The following is a 17,451-nucleotide window of genomic DNA, read 5'->3' as shown; positions in this document are numbered from 1 at the left end:
CTCTGGGGATATGTTCCAAGACCCCCCAGTGATGCCTGACACCTCGGATGGTACTGAGCCCTGTGTATACTATGTGTTTTCCTGTACTTTCGTACCTACGAGAAAGCTCCTGTTTAATCAGCTACTTTTAACCTGCCTGTATTGAGACTGTGCCTTGTCATTCATAACAACGCATAGAAGTTTCGTTTGGGCTCTCTTACCCTCCCCGACCCACAGCACACTAGTGGCCAGAGTTGACTCCCGCTTAGCCTGGAGAGAAGACTTTTTTAGCATGGGATTTTCTCGGGACTTTGGAGATTTTATGGTTCAAGTCCCCGCTCTTTGTAGGCTCCAAGGACCCTCAACTTTTCAGTCCAGGGGGCTCTTTCCACTTGCTCTCAGGAAGGAGAACTGGCTGGGGGATCATCTCCAGAATAGGTGGCCTGGACTCCTAGTTGGAACGTCTTCATCCCCACGCCCTCACCCAGTAGCAGCTCACGTAATTTTGCTGGCCTCTGTGTGTGACCTTTCATTCTTTGCTTTCCTCCTCCTCTTTCCATGACTAAACTTTAAACTTAGGGGTCACAACTTTCATCTGTGCATCCCTGGCAGTTTGCCTAGTATACTGCATACGGTAGGTGCACCATAAATGTCAGATATTGTAAGAAGGAATGGGAGATGGCTCAGTCAGCATGAAGCCAGACGGAGGATATATGGGCCTCTGACAGGCCCACTCTTTGGGATCTTTCTACTGGGGTGACTCCAGCCAGGACAGAGAGGGATGCTTCCCCAGCACTTCCCTAGCCAGGGTGCGTTCCTCACTGTGTTTCCAGAACCATCGCTCTTCCAGGGCCTAGGAAAACACTGACATCGCAGAGGAGATGCAGCCCAAGTCTGGAGATTGGGGAGGTATTCCTCACAGAAGGCCAGGCATCCCTTCCTCAGATGCCTAGCGTGCTTTCCAGATCAAGACTTGGAGAAAAAACCCAGCCACCACCTCCTCTTTCTTAATGCCCTGCACTCAGCTCCCGTGACCCCGTTGCCCATCTCGGGCAGCCCCGGCACATCCCACGGCTGTCCACTTGTTGGTGCAATCCTTAAACTCCCTGGGCTCCACTAATGGCTCTGTGCCCACCTCACACCACTTTGGCAAACAGGCACAATCAGGTTTTAACCTCCCTCCCCCTCCTTCCCCGGTGCCTCTGATATTGCTTTACCTGCAGATTCTCAAAAACACATCTGTCTCCTTCCTCGATGAGTATGGTGGGAATTATTTTTCCCTGTCCAGCACCCTCAAAATACTTGTCTCTCCTATTGGGGTATATGCCCCCCAGGTTACATCGTAGCAACAACGTAACATTTTTTGATTGGGTTCTACCTCCCCTGTAAGGCCCTTGAGGGCACAAATGAGGTCTTTTCATTACCTCCCTGATGGAAATCTACCACCAGAGACTTACACATGTTTGGCACTTGGTACATATTTATGAAAAGAAATGGGATAAAACAACCTGGAATGAATAGATTCATTAAATGGGGCGTGATCCTGCATACCAGCTATCTGCAAAAGAATGTAGATATTTAACAAGCATTTAAAGTATCTTTAATTCTTTAAAATGGTCTTAATAATCTGCTTTAGGTAAAGGAAAGTATAAGAAATGAAAATATATGTAGGAATCATTGTGAACTCTGATATACTCACTAGAATGGCTGAGGAGAAAGAGCGTGACACTGTAAAATGATGGAGAGGATTTGGAGCAACCTGAACTCCCACACATTTTTGGAGGGAGAATAAAATTGTCAAAACCACTTTGGAAAACTGTTTAACAGCTTCTCAGAAAAGTTAAATACGCATCTACCTAATGACCCAGAAATTCTATTCCTAGATATTTATCCAAGAGAAATGAAGGCATGAATATACAAAAAGCCTTGTCTGAGAATGTTTATAACAGCTTTACTCATAAGAGCCAATGACTGGAAAAAGACCAAATGTGCACTGATAGGAAAAATGGATAAAGAAACTTGGATATAGTGAAAATGGAATATTATTCAGCAAAAAAGAAGGATAAGCTGCATACATGTGGCAACATGGATGAATCTCAGAAATAATGTACTGAGTGAAAGAAGTCAGACACAAAAGTACAAACCGTACATACAATTCCATTTATATGAAATTCTAGAATATGCAAAACTAAGCTACGGTGGTAGAAATCAGACCCGAGGTTATTTCTGAGGTGAAGAATCGACCGGAAAATGGCACAAGGGAGCTTTTTGTGGTGATGGAAACATTGTGTGTCCTGGTTAGAGGCGGTGAGGTTACACAAGTGTATGTATTCATCAAAACACAGTCACCAGGGCGCGGAAGAGCATTTCTCTGTGTGTAAATGAAAACTCAGTTTAAGGAACTCACTTTGGATGCATTGTTTCTCAAGTCTCAAACAAAGAAAAGCCTAGAATTGGGGAGTAGAAAGTGACCTGGGGAAGCCACGTGGTACCACTCAGAATGTAGATGGAGAATCCCCCAGAGAAGGGACATGCTCATAATCACTGAGACTTTGTGGCTGGAGCAGCGGGAGAACTCAAGGCCTCATATGCAGGAGGGCTGGGAGCCACTGAGTGACCACTTGCAATGGGAATGCTGACCATTAAGTCCACCCTGCACTCCCCTGGCTTTAATGTTATCAGTTCATTGGCCACTGAACTTTGGTCAGCCTAGTGTACCCATCGACCCACCCCTACTCTGCCCCAGGCCCCTTCACAACGTTTTCTGACGATACTTCACCAAGGAGGATGATTTCCCAAGCTTCATCTCCGTGAAGACCAGTGTGGAGCTAGGCTAGCTAGAAGAAACCAGAATTGCATTATCTCAATATAGGAACTCTGGTTTTGAGATCACTCTTAGGCTGTTGGAGAGTCTCTAAAAGAGATTCAGCAGCTCTGAGGGCAGGTGGAGGAAACCCTAGTAGCCATAAATCAGGAAAAGTATCCTGGGACCAGATTCAAGAGAAATCCAAGCTTCTACAGAGACTGAGGAGAGGTCACTGAGTCAAGCAGAAGAGGGAGTGAGAAGCAAATCCACCCATCACCTCACATTGCCCCTGCAAACCAAGCTGCGCTCTGTGCTGTGTTCTAAACCGTCTCTCTCTCTTGCCAGACTCAGGACCCTCCTGGGGGCCTCCACTCCCACCGCTGGCTCTTTACCCCTTACAGTAACCAGGCATCACTTGGATACCCGTGAGGGCGGTAGAGAGGGTCCGCCAGGCGCTATGTGGGCTCCAGCCCCATCATTTCCGCAGAAGACAGAGAAGGGGCCTTATTAAACCACGGCACAACTCTGAGACGAAACCTAAGTTCTGAATCTTAAAAATATCAGGATGGGACGTTCTCTGTAGGATCTGGCTACATTGCGTATCAACTTAGATGGAAGGCACTTGGCGTCTAGCTGATTTTTTTCCTCCACTGCTCCTTGTTTAGCCAGGGACTTCCTCAGCAGGGCATCCACTCCACCTTCTTCCCTAAGGACCTCCTTATGTCCACTCTTACTGGAAGTGGGAACTCGTGGGAAGGCCGGCCATGAGTTCCCAGCTGAAGGCTGTCTCTTGGAGAGAGGAAAGCTAGCTAATAGCTGTGCAAAACTTTTTTTGCAAGCTCCAAGGGGCCATCTCTTATTTCAATGCCAGGCACTTAGTAGATGCTTTAAAAAAAAAGAAAACACACACACATATATTGATTGGGTAAAGAATGAGTGAACATTTGCTTTCTGGAATCTATAGCTTTTCATCTCAGTGTATTCTGGGGAAAGGGATCAACTTGAGGTTTGGAATCCAGTCAGTCTGTTATTTAAGGGTATCGCCTTGCCATGAGATGTGCTATGCTATGCTACGCGTAACACGTAACTTCTCTGAGCCTCAGGTCGCTCATGTCCTATATGGGGAAAATAATAATATTTAACTTAGAGCAGGGGCTTTTAGCCTGGAGTCCAGGAGTCCTTAAGGAGCCCTTAAAATTGAATGTCATGTTTGATACATATGTACTTTTATGAAGGAAAGAGTTTTAGATTTCATCAGATTCTTTAACTAGGTTAGTGACTTTAAAAAAAAAAGAAAAAGAAAGAAAGAAAGAAACCACTGTGGCCTTAGACTTTTTCACGCAGGTGGAGATAGCGTATATAAAGTGCCTGGGAACGCCCGACTCCACTGCAGCTTCCGTACAATCCCTGGCTGGCTGGAGGGGGCTTTCCGAGCTCTGTACCGGGCTGTCCCAACGCTGTGCGTCTGCAGCCCTCAAGAGACACATTTTGAGCGACATACTAGGTCATCATCCGTCCACAAACCCTTTCCTCACTCTGGCCTCAGGTTCTTGTCTGTAATGTGAAAACGTCAGACTTGGTGTTCATTCGGACCTAGCAGGTGTTAATATCCTCACTGTGTGAGGAAGGACCAAAGTTACTAGCTCTGCACTTCATTCTCCCGAGGGCTAAGGAGGGTGGTCTCTGCCTTTTAGCTCCAAGAATGTCTCCATCGTTGAATGGAAGTTAATTTTGGTGCAAAGATAATCAGGAGTCTGGGAAGAGGGTGGGAAGGCGTTCTCAGGACCACGCGAGGGGCAGAGTAGATGGACACCTTCGGGCTTGTTCATTGGTAAAGGGTGATGGGGTCGTGGTGCCAGGGTTTTGGAGGAGCAAACGGGTTCAGAGGGGCAGAATGCAGGTGGGGTCACAGTTTCTCTGCTCGTTTCCAGTTGCTCAAGCTGCAAAAGGAAACTGAGATAAACACGTGTGTTTGGAGGACAAAGCACCGATTTGCCTAGATTTAGGCAGAAAAGAACCTCATTGGCTCTGTTCCTCTGTGGCTTGTTTCCAGGGGCTCTTGAAGCCCTCCTGTGGGAAAAGCACACCTCCTGTGGACCCCTCGTTTAGGGCAGCCTTTGAAACACACACTCTAGATGGCTGTGGGGAGGGAAGATGGGAGACTGAAGCAGCCTTCCCCCACCCCTCGCCTGACGTGCAGGCATCCGGGGAAGAGGCACAGAGAACCTGGTCACCCTTGGTTAGTTCTGCCATGGGTCCAGGCGTCTCCAAGCATAGACGGAGTGAGTGTGTTGAACAAAATATGTTAGATGGGAAATTCTGGCACTGGCTAGAAAAACTGGAGATGCCACCTACCTTCAGGGTGCTGTGCGTCTCCACCCTTTCTGTGAACTGGATGCCTTCGCGGGCCTCTCACCGCTGTGGCCTCTCCCGTTGCGGAGCACAGGCTCCAGATGCGCAGGCTCAGCGGCCATGGCTCACGGGCCCAGCCGCTCCGCCGCATGTGGGATCCTCCCGGACCGGGGCACGAACCCGCGAGCCCTGCATCAGCAGGCGGACTCTCAACTACTGCACCATCAGGGAAGCCCCACGTTGTAGATATCTCAACGTCATGTTAGAGTGTGTCCTACTACTGTCTTTCGTTGCCTTAAAACACGTTTAGTAATTTGTCAATGCCATGAGTTTTCTGGATAGCAGAGCTCCTTGGGGAGGCAAGGGCTGTGCCGAGTTCTTTGCCATCCAAATGGTCATGGGACAGAATATCCCCTGGAGGGGATCACCCTCCCCCAGGGAGCTGCTAGAGGCTGGAATGTGGGACAGCCTCGGGCCCCTCCGCATTTATGGGGTGAAGGGGTGGGAATTGCCCCACCTGCTGGTTTGGGTGCCTTAAGTCCCATCCTTATCAGGCTTGTTGGCTCCCTAGGAATTCTCTTAGTCTTGGGCCCCCAAAGGCTGTTTGGGGGACACACCTGTATGGGCGTCACCTGGACCAGCCCACTAAGCCCTAGACTCTGTGACCTCACAGCCCTTCAGCAGCATCTGGTGTTTGCCTCATCCTGTCTGCTAGATTGTGGGGTCCCCCAGGACAAGTCTAGGTTAAAACCCGCCTCCCTCTGGGAAGCTTCCCAAACCAGTCCCTCAGTCTCCACCATGGCAGCAGACTCACAGCCTGGAGTCTCACTTCCCAAGTTGAGTTATAACTGTTCACACAACGCGTTTTCTCTCTTTGTCTCCTTTGTTCATTCCAGAATTCTTTTCTCTCTCATTTTAGTTCTTTCCCTCCCTACCACCTGCTTGTTGTCAGTTTTAAAGTTCATTTGTTCAATCTTCATCTGCTCATTCATTCAAAACATTTATTGAGCACCTCAGCCCCTGCCATCATCAAACTCACTGTCTAATTGGTGAGGCAGGCAGTAATCCGATCGTCTTTTAAAATAAATAAGTGAACAGAAGAAAAGGAAAGTTGAAAACTGTGGCAGGTGCCGTGGAGGGGAATTGCATTATGTACTGAGAGTGTAGAATATTGGGATATGACTCCAGCAAGTTAGGGAAGGCTCCCCTGAGGAGAGCAGAAGAGTAAGAAACGAGGCAGGGAGGAGAGAGTAGCATGTGCAAAGGCCCTGCGGTAGGAGAAACCATGGTGTCTGCTAGGCCTTGAAACAGGCCTAGTGCATCAAGAGCAAAAGGACCAAGGGGCAGCGTGATGCGAGACAAGCTGGAGAGGAATGGGAAAAGGGCTGATTGGTCGATTGGTTGAATGTGCAGTTGGATGAATGAATGGGTGAGCGAGCGAGAATATTTCTTGCATCGTCACAGGGAATGATGAGAGAGTATTGGTTTTCAAGCCAAGATGGTTGAGTACCAGTTGCGTCCCTCCCTAGCGCTAGTCCCTCTGTGATATGGGTTAAGTCAGCTCTGCTTTCTGAGCCTCCGTGTCTGCATCTGCTGTGATGGGGGCGTCCTTGCAGTGACATTTTACGTTTTTCCTATGGACGCGCTTGTAAAGTTTACTCCAGGGTGTGCCGGTGGGTGCTCTAGGCAGATGCTTCCCCAGGCACGATGGTCCCACGAATGCGTCAAGCCAGCCTGGTGTCAGGCAGCGGGGGATCGGTCACATCTGCCTTTTCAAAACACACCATGCCCAGTGACACAGCACATCCCCAGCTGCCCTTGGCCTCAAGGTGCCAGTCGAGACACACAGGCACTCAGTGTCGCCACGACTGAGGAACCATCTGAGAACAGACTCCCTTGTGCAGAATCACTTGTGCAAAAATAATAATAACATTAACGGTGAAATGTGAAAAGTCCTAAATCGTGTGAGGAGGAGAAGCTGCCTGCTTTGCTATCAGAGGGCAGGAAAGCCTGGTGTGCCCGCCCCTGCCGTCTGTGCTGCAAGCTCCCCAGGTGTCCGCGCTAGACACGTAGCTCACCCGCACCGTAGCTGTGTGTCCTTCCATTTGCTTTCAGACCTCGCTTTGGGTCGTTCACCAGACAGCAGTGTTCGCTGTTCAGAGAGCCCTCGAGAGAGGACTCAGGCTCGGGCATGCCCTCCAGGGCTTTGCGAGGAAGACAGACAGAGGAGTCTCCATCTACAGTGTGTTACGGCCTGTAAATGCCCCAGCGGAGGTTCACTCATTCAGCCGGTCAGTGAGCAGATGTTAAGGGCCAGGCAGTTTTAGGTGCCTGTGAACAAGACCCTCAGAATGCTTATCCCTCCTAGAGGAAGCAACAATAAACCAAATAAATACATACCTCATATAGAGCATGAGACAGTAACATGGAGAGAAAGCCAGCAGAGGAGGTGGGTGGGGAGAGCAGGGGCAGAGGGGTAAGTAGGATGGTCAGGTGAGCCCCACTGAGAAGGTGACATCTGAGCCAACAGGTGAAGGAAGCCTCCAGGGAACTGTTTTCAGGCAGAGGGAACAGAGAGCGCCTAGACCCTTGGTTAGAGGATGCCTGCAGGAGGGGCAAAGCCTCCCCGCTCCCACCACGGATGTGCCGGAGACAGAATGTTTGAGGTTTCGGCCCCAGGGTGCCAGCCAGACCCCGATCCATTGGTGTATTTGAATTCAATAGAAATCTCAGTGTCGCCAGTGTTTCCTAACCCCCCGACCCATTGCTTGTAGCTCTAACCATCTGTGCCATAACTTAGTATATGCCTGTGGTAGACAGAACAGAGGCCCCCAGAGGTGTGCCCGTTCTAAGCCCAGAACCCGTGAGCAGGTTATCTTACACGGAAAACGAGACTTCGCAGATGTGATTACAGTAAGGGTCTTCATGGGGAGATTATCCAGGTGGGCCCATCATATTCACAAGGGTCCTTCTGGGAGGGCGCCTGGAGGGTCAGAGCCAGAAGAGATGTGACAAAGGAGGCAGAGGTCACGGTGACACAGGGCAACAGGCCAAGAAATGCAGGCAGCCTCTAGAAACTGGAAAAAAGGAGGAGTGGATTCTCCCCAGGAGCCTCCAGAACCAACGCCGCCCTGCCCACACCTTGATTTTAGCCCCCGAGACCCATTTTGAACCTCTGACCTCCAGATCTGGAGGATAATAAATTTGTGTTCTTTTAAGTTGCTACATCTGTGGTTAGCAGTTATAGAGGCAAAAGGAACTTAATACAATTCCAAAATTATTTTATCTAACAGGAAGTGTATGTAGTGTTTATATAGTGCCAGGCCCCTTTCCAACTCTTTACAAATAACAGTTCATCCTTTCATCTCCATAAAGATTCTTCAGAGTCGGTACTGTTAGTATCTTCATTTTACGGATGAGGTCATTCAAGCACAGAGGGGTTAATTAATCTGCCTAGGGTCACACAGCTCCAAGTGGCATGGGCAGGATTTGAACCCAGGCCATCTGGCTTCAGGGGCAGCGCATTTCTGCTCTGATTGATTTTCTTACACTGGCATCAGTGACCCCATCAAGGCCCTTGCCTTTCTCAGAGCGGACCGTCATCTCTGCTCTTCAGCGTTTCTCACCTCAAGTGGACATCACGATGGTGAACCCGTGGACAGTGCTCAGAAAGGACCTCAGACGCCACTAAATCGATATGGAAACTAATATTTGGTTCCATTTCTGAGGGAAAATGCAGAGATAATCAATCTTTTGTTTTAATTTTGTAGTGTAACCCAATAATTCTTACAGAGGCACAATTCATAAAATGCACGCTTTTAAAATGTACAATTCAGTGACTTTTAGTGTATTCACAAGGTTGTGCAGCTATCCCCAATTTCAGAAAATTTTCGTCATCCCCCAAAAGAAGCTCCGTACCTGGAAACAGCACTGCCCCTCCCCCTACTCCCAGCCCCAGAAACACACATCTGCTTCCTCTCTCTCTCTCTATGAATTTGCCTATTCTGGTCGTTTTATATAAATGGAATCATGGAAAATGTGACTCCTTCATTTAGCATAACGTTTTCAAGGTTCAACCACATCGTAGTTTGTATCAGTCCTTCATTCCTTTTCGTGGCTGGACAATATTCCGTTGTGTGGTGTGACACAAGTGTATTTATCGATCACCAGTTGATAGGCATATGGGCTGTGTCCACCTTTTGGCGATTATGAATGACACTGCCACGGACATTCACGTCATCGGTTTCCTCGTGCCTAATTAGGAGGGACTTCCAGACAGAGCCCAATAGCTTCCAGAACCCTGTTGGCAGAACCCTGCAGGTAAGTTGCTGTTCTTACAGCCCATGGTCCTGCAGTGAGATGCTGACACCCCCTGGAAACAAACGTCAGGATTCAAGGGGCAGCAGGTCCACCTGGAGGGGCTGCAGTGTCCTCTGTTGTGAAGGTGGCAGGAGGAGATTCAGGAGCAGTTGTTTCAACCCTGCTCCTCCCTCACGTGCCATGCCAACCTGAGCATGCCCTTCCCCTCGCCGGGCCTCAGTTTCCCCATCTGTAAAGGAAGCTCTTCATGAAATGGGGGTGCTTATACTTGAAGACTGAACAGCTCCGAGCTGACATGCTGTTGTGGTTATTTCTTCCACTGGGTCCGCTGAAATACACGCTGTTATACTGGTTTATGGTGTGCACTTTATGTGGATTGCACGCGCTGAACAAAGTACTGTTATCTTTTAAACGTAATATGGTATGTAATTGTTTATGACCGAAGGTTCTCAGCTTTCACTTTGAATAGGATCATGCTTCTCAGGATCAGTTGGAGAGAAGGAAAAACAGTTCTGCCCCAAAGCTCTAATAACCAAAGGCCATGGATACATGCTTTTGTCAATAACAAAGAAAAACTATTGAAAACCTTAAACACGATGATACTAATAAGGGAATTGCATCACGTAGTCACAACCACCTCTTCCAAGTTCATGTCTACACCAACCCTGACTCCCAGGAGGCATGTACCCTGGGCCTGAATGTGAAGCCAGGAGTCCCAAGGCTGTGACCGCATACCTCACTTGTCCCAGGGTGCCCCAAGGGACATGTCGGCCAGCAGCATGGCCGAGGGCAGGGCCACAGTAACCACCGTGGCGGTAACACACTGAATAAGTGCTATTTCCATGGCACATACAACGGCAGGAGCCAGCGTGGATGTGGCCTTCTCCTGCCCCGAAGCAAGTTAAAAATACTGCCCGCTTCTTCGCTCGCTCCCGCCCTAGCCCTGCACATTTAAAAATACACCCGCCAGTGGCTCTGCGTTTGAAAATGTATTTTGCATCTGATAATTACGATGCATTTAAAGGGCAAAATTAGAAAGCGCAGAATTAGGCTGGCGGCTTAATTAGCCCATTCTTTCCTCTAATGGGTGAAATTTGGGCAACCGTCTGCTCAAGGGGCACAAAGACCCCTAATAGGGCTGATGGAAATTCACCAGCTCCTCTGTCAACCCCGTCACTCAGCAAGCGGGATGGGGGGTTAACTGCGCGCCGAGACATGCGAGACCCTCGAAGCAAGAAGATTACACCCTCCTGTCCTCAAGAAAATGACATGAGTGCGATTACAGAGCCATCTATCAACTGATAACAGACACACTCAGGGCTTCCCGGAGGCCTGGTGGAACCAAGGTGGCGATGGGATTGTATGTAAGTCAGCAGCTTGATGTGTTTGGCGATCACACCCCTGTTCTCACCTGAAGATCCGTTTCCCCTCCAGCCCTGGTCTTGCTAAGCAACTACTAAATGCCTTCCTCTGCTCAGTGGGGCTGGCCACTGTTCCCAGGCTCCTGAGCTATTCTCGGAAGGCGCAGTGAGCTGGCCAGGACAGGTTTGGAAACTTCCAAGGACCTTCCAAGTGCCGCGCGCCTGGATTTTCTGCAATTTGATTCCACGTTCCTGATAAAGTTATCTCGATGGCTGCACTGAGCTTTCCCTGCACCCAGACGGGCGGATCCGTCCCCAGCTTTCAAGAGGGGAGTTTTCTCTCTTCGGGTCGCCATGGCCCTTCACAAGCCGGGACAGGCCCCACCGAGTGGAGGCGAAGTGATCCCAGGTATGAGTCATCCTGATGAATCAGATGTGTCCCTACTTTTTTTTTTCCTAAGCTGCGGGTTTCTTCATAACAGAGGCTGTGTTGTGCTTTTTCCAGCCAGATCTAGAAGCCCTCTGCACGCTGAGAAAGAGGTTCTGCTCTGCTGCGTCCAGCAGACAGAACTCAGGATGGGCCGCCCCCGCTTCTGGCCGCCCAGAATTTTCTGACACAATCCATGGGGCAGCCTCAGAGCCATGGAAAGGGCCTGAGATCTGAGGTTGAACCCGGATTCTGGAGACCTGGGTGGTCTCAGACAGGACATTTTGCCTCTCTGAGGTGAACCCTCAAACTTGTAGAACTGCTATAAAAATGCGTTCATTGGAGAGAGTAGTTCTCAACCAGGAGCCACTGTGCCTCCCAGGAGACATTTGACGATGTTTTGGAGCATGCCTGGTTATCACAAGTGTCATCTTTACCATCCTCTATGTCGCATTCGGTGCCACAGAAGAATCCTTTATCGCCAACAGTCAGTCAAAATTCGGGAATTTGTTTTCAGTGTTTCATGATCTTTAAAAAGAAAATGGATATGACCCCAAATTACGCAGGGAAACGGGGGACAGAGCAGGGAAACCGTGTCCCTGCCATGTTCATACTGTCAACTTTCTTTGTTTTTTAACCTGTTTAACTTGGCTTCATGACCATTTTTGGCCATTTCCTTCCAGAGAGCCAAAACAAAACAAAAAAAGAATAGGTTGCTAGAAAAAAAGGCATAGGTTGCTCGAAAAGGTATAAAATATTTCTAAAGCCTAGTGATTGGAATTTCTCCAGCCCCAAGCAGAATGGCTTTACCCAGAGTCCACTTGAAAGCCAAAATGGTAGCCTCAGGCAGGATTCCCGAGACAGAAAAAAAGATTCAGCAGCTGGAGCCTGGCAGACCCCTTGGAAGGGTGAGAAAAAGTGGGAAGGTCTGAGTAGGGATCTCCTGGGGCCTCTTAACTCCTTGCAGAAACACCTTCCCTCTACAGCAAACAGGACTCTCTCACCCCTTGTATTTGCAACACACAGAGTAGCAGAGGAGAGGACAGACAGTATTGTGATTGTCTGTAATCGAGAAAGAAGAAATCCAGCAAAACCCCACCATGGGATAAACAGAGCCCAGGCAATGCTGAAAAAACTTCCACCCACCAGGTTTTTAGGGTGCTTGATTTACCATTCAAGTGAGCACAGCTGCGAGGAGGGGACCCGGCTCAGAGCCGAGGAGGGGACCCGGCTCAGAGCCAAGAAGGGGAGAGAAGGGTAGCACGTGAACAAAGAGGAAGAGGATTGTTTGCAGACTAGACTATTAAAGTGACTTGGAAATAGTTCCCCTCGTTCCTCCCTGCATAAAATAGTTGTCTCTTTCAGAGGGAGGACCCCAAACTCCCAGATAGAGCCCTTAAGTGCTGTTTACGCAGTGTGCTAATTGCAGTTATAGGACCCACCCCTAGCCGTTGCTCAGCTTCTGTCCAGTTTTCCCTCAGGAGCTTCCTTGGTAGCAGCCCTATTTGTGGATTTTCCTCTCAGCCCCCAACAATGAGCGTAAATGGGAAATATGGTGCAGCCGACGCTGAGTGGCTGTGGCTTCTGGACAGCAGGGATGCTGTCCACACGGAGTGGGTCTGTCCGGAGTCAGAATGACCTTCTTTCGGGACAGGGTCTGAGGCTCAGCATCACCAGAGTTTTCCCTACAGAGCTTCTGGGAGCCTTGGTTTGGGGTCACCTTCACGTTGTCATGGGGAGTGGCTACATTAGTCACCGGTGGGTCTCACGTTTATTCTAAAATTAGCAGCAGGAATGATATAGCTTCCCTTAAGTAGCTGTTCATAGCTTGATGAAATGCTCCCGTCACTGCATAGAAGTCAGGGTCGGCCAGACACTTGCTGTGCGTGGGCTGTGACCATCGCCTTGAGGGTATATACAGTTGGAACTTGCTCCCTGGCTCTTCTCATTCAACCTTCTCCGCCCTTTATCACGCCTTTAGCCCCTCAAGCTCCCAGGCAGATCCCGTTTTATCCATTTCCGGTGACTGCCCTAACAATTGCCTCAAACTCAGTGGCTCAAAACAACACACACTCATTCTCTTACAGTTCCGGGAGTCAGAATTCCAGCAAGGGTCTCACTAGGCTACAGACACGGTGCCGGCAGGGCTGCGTTCCTCGGAAGCTCTAGGGGAGAATCTATGTCTTGGCCTTTCCAGCTTCTAGAAGCTGCCCACCTGCTTGATTCCTGGCCCCTTCCTCCGTCTTCACCTCTCCGTCTTCAAAGCCAGCAGTGGCAAGTCTAGCCCTTCTTACATCACATCACCTCTTTTGCTTTCCCTTGCACTTTTAAGAACACCCTTCTAATCCGGGACACTCTCCCTATCTTAAAATCAGCTAATTAGCAGCCTTAATTCCACCTGCAACTTTAATTACCCTTTGCTGTGTAATCTCACATATTCACAGATTCTGGGGAGTAGGACATCTTCGGGGGCCATTATCTACCTACCACACTTTGCGTTCTGACGGTCTGTATCTCATCGCCTCCAATTGGCGGTTACACAACTAGCCTTGCAGGTAGCATCCTGTGTGATCATCTTGGATTTGGGGACTTACCTGCTCACAGATAGAACACACTCATGACACATGCACACACCCCATCCATCCCAGCCTCCTGGGATGGACCAGAACTAGAATTCAGGCTCTGTGAGGACGATCTGAGGCTGTATTCTGAGCGCTTAGTGCATTGGCGTATCAGAAACACTCAAATAATTCTTGAACAAAATCAGTCGGAAGAGTAAGTCCCGACCCAGGAAAGGTGTAACAATAACGCCTGGGCCCTGGGGTCAGATACAGGGCTCACTTCTTGCCTAGGTACTTAAGAGTCTGTGACTCTCTCAGGGAACCTCAGTGACCCCATCTCTAAAGTGAGGACACAGTCCCCCGTCTAACCAGGCTGCTGCAAGGATGTGAGTGTATTTAGTAGATGGCCTGGACTGTAAAAACTCTCAAAGAGCGGAGGCCAACGCTGTCTTCCTCACCCCAGCAGTTACCGTCTCGGACAGGAACACGGTCACGGAGGTGAACAAGCGCCTCCAACGTTAGAGGTGCCATGGGGGAAAGATGCTCGCACTCCTAGTTGGGAGACAGAGTAGGAAATGGTCAGTTTCCACGGCCACATCAAGGAGGCTTCGCAGACGTGCTAACACTTGAGCTGAATCAGAACCCATGAGGAGGTGTCAGAAAGGTGGGAGCGGGGAGAGGTATTCCAGGAGAGGGCACAGCACGTGCAGAGGTCCAGAGGCCTGGAGCAACCTGGCCTGTTCAGAGAGCTGCAGGTGGTTTCACAGGATTAGAGTCAGGGGAGCAATGGGGGGCGGGGAGGGCACCAGCACGGCAGGCAGTGGGGCTGGAACAGAGGGTAGGAGAGCTTGCGAGCAGGCAGGCTCTGTGTGCTGTGTTAGGTTCTGACGTCTTGAGCTGGCCGTGGATAGGCTGGCACTCATACACTCCCTGTCTGCAGTCTGTGCTTTCTCTCTCACTCATTCACACGAAGGGACACGTACATCAGACACACATAAAGTGGGTACGCCAAAAATACACACATGTGGGCCACGCATACCCACTGGCTGCACGCACAGTACACACACTGGGATGACAGGTACATTCGAGGCCAACACCTTGTGGACCTACAGACTCGTAGCCCACGCACACACAGAGGACACGAACCCCCAAAATGCATCACTGACCATGTGGCCCAACGCACACACACTCGTGTATAGCCACACATACACACTGGCCACACACACCCAGGGCCCTCAACACACCGGCACACGAAGAAAGCGTGCACTTCCTGCCCGTGTGTCCACGCAGAACACGGGCCTTGCATAGCCTCCCACACACTTATTAAATATGTCTACTCTCAAAATAAACACATACTGAACGCAGACCCACACTGTTTCAACACACACACACGCATCTTGACCACGCACACACAGACCCTCATTTCTTTCTGGAATGCGTCTGGGTTCCAAGGCAGGCACTTGTCTGGCCTGAGGGAGGCTCTGATTATTCTCCTAGCCCCGGCAGGCAGAGCGACTCCAAGACGTCTTTCAGATTTACACGGTTTATACGCACCTCTCTCCCCCGGAGTGATGGGCGGGGCAGAAAACGAGCACTCGCGGGACCCCAGCACCCAGCTCCCATCTCAGCACCGGCCCCAGCCCCCTGAACACTCCGCAGCTTGTGACAGCAGGGCAGCACCCAAAAGCATTGCTGGGTCTTTTGCAAGAGTTCCCCATGTGCGACTCACCGCCTGGCCCTCCCCTCCAAGCTCAGCTGGTAGCAGGCTAGGGAGCGGGGACAGAGCCCAGCAGCTCCCAGCACTGCGGGTACCCTCATCAGCCGTCTCCCTGGGGACCCGTTTGGGTGATGAGCCCAGCCCACTCTCGAGCTCTGCAGTGCGGAGTCCCAACTCAACATCTGCCGGGTCTGTCGGGAGCCAGTCAGGCCCAGCTCCCTCCTCTGCCTGCGCGCCTCTGCGAGTCGGGTTCCAATGAGCTGGAACCTCGTGCTTTCGCCTGATGTTCTGACAAGTTATTTCCTGGTGGTGGCCAAGATGGAGCTGTGACCTCCATCCGGGTTAATGTGCGGAAGACACACCACGTGCCTGCCACCCTGTCTCAGTTCACTTGCCCTCCTCCGAGGAGCTAACAAACAAGGTCACGCCTCGCCTTGGGTGCACGGCCTCCTCCTTGGAGACCATTCCGCGCCCTCAGTCAGAGCGGGCCTCAGCAGATGGAGCCCGAGCCTCTGCTCTTTGTTAGAGAAGGAAAGCAATGGCGACGTCAGTGCAGGCTCGCGGAGGGATGTCAGTGATGGAAGGCAGATGTTATCCGTGGCCCCCGCCCGCCTAGGAAGTTTAGTGTGAATTAGTCCCAAATCCGAGCTCCACGGATTGTCAAGAATCCAGGGTTGTGCTCACATCTGCTGTGAATTCCGCCGACAGTCATGTCCTCATATTTCTCCCGATTCCTGAGCTCACAAGCACCTGCACGTGGCTTCCGATTCCTCCCTCATGGAGCTGAACAAGACGCCCGCGTTTTAAAGGGATTTCCCGAATAAATGCACTCATCGGAAGCCTTTTGAGCCTAGTGGCTTTACCAAAAGGGCAGTGATCACAGGAAGGGGGACATCCGGGCAGCATGTGTCCCACTCCTACTTCCTCATCGTCCTCTTCCATCCCTCTCTGCAGTAACACACAAGTCCAGCCCTGTCTCCATCCGTGTGCTCGTGTTCAGGCCCAGAAAGATCAGTTCCCATCGTCACCTATCCCCAAAGAGACCTTTTCAAATATTCTTCTCTCCTGAGAGTGGGTGTCTGCCCATAAGAAATTCTCACGACAGCTGTCAAGGAGATCCAGTGTCCCCACAGCACTGCATGATGAAGCTGTGTGTTCAGAAGAGAAATTCCTCAGCAAAGGTGAATAAACGGCACAAAAGTGAGCCCGCACAGTGAGGGCACTTTCAGTATTAGAGAGAAGCCTGACGGCTCCCCAGCCGGAAAGAGTGAGATTACTGGAGTTTGGGTGTCCAGTCTGACTCTCGTTTCCCCAAGCAATGGTGAGACAGCTAAAATCTGAGTCAGAAGCCAGCATCCCTGATGGGGCCCCAAGAAAGATCTCTCCAGCCAGGGTCGAGGTCTTTGTTCCAGGCTGACAACAAAGGCCTGAACTCCAAATACCCACCCACCCCCCAGCCCCCAAGTCACTGTGGTTTCTCCAGGCCCAGGGGGAAGAGGGGGCCGGAGCAGGTTACAGTCCTCCTCCAAAGAGTTGACTCGGGGCCATTCAGACACAGGAGGGTTTCCTTTCAACAAAGTCTGTTTGTTTCCCCCAAGAGCCCTGGGGACTCTGTGCCAAGACAGAATGACTCACTGGCTCACAGGCCTTGCCTCGCTCTGGGAGACGCTCAGCCGGGGCACTTCTCCCCGCAGACCAGGCTCCAGGTCCCCCTGGGCTCTACGGCGTTAGCTTGGGTAGAAACGCTGCCAAAGGAGGGTTCCACGCACGAGCCTTCAGGCCTCACCCTAGCGTGGGATGCCCCTGTCCAGGTGTGCCGGCTCCCTCCAGGAGTTCAGACAGTACCACTTCACACAGGAGTCTGATCTCCCTCCAGGAGCCCCTCCACTGGAAATCTCTGAAAGTGATGTCTGAGCTTACGCGCCAAA

Source organism: Pseudorca crassidens, chromosome 20 (genome assembly GCF_039906515.1).
Source record: "Pseudorca crassidens isolate mPseCra1 chromosome 20, mPseCra1.hap1, whole genome shotgun sequence".
NCBI lineage: Eukaryota > Metazoa > Chordata > Mammalia > Artiodactyla > Delphinidae > Pseudorca > Pseudorca crassidens.
Note: the sequence above shows the minus strand (reverse complement) of the source record.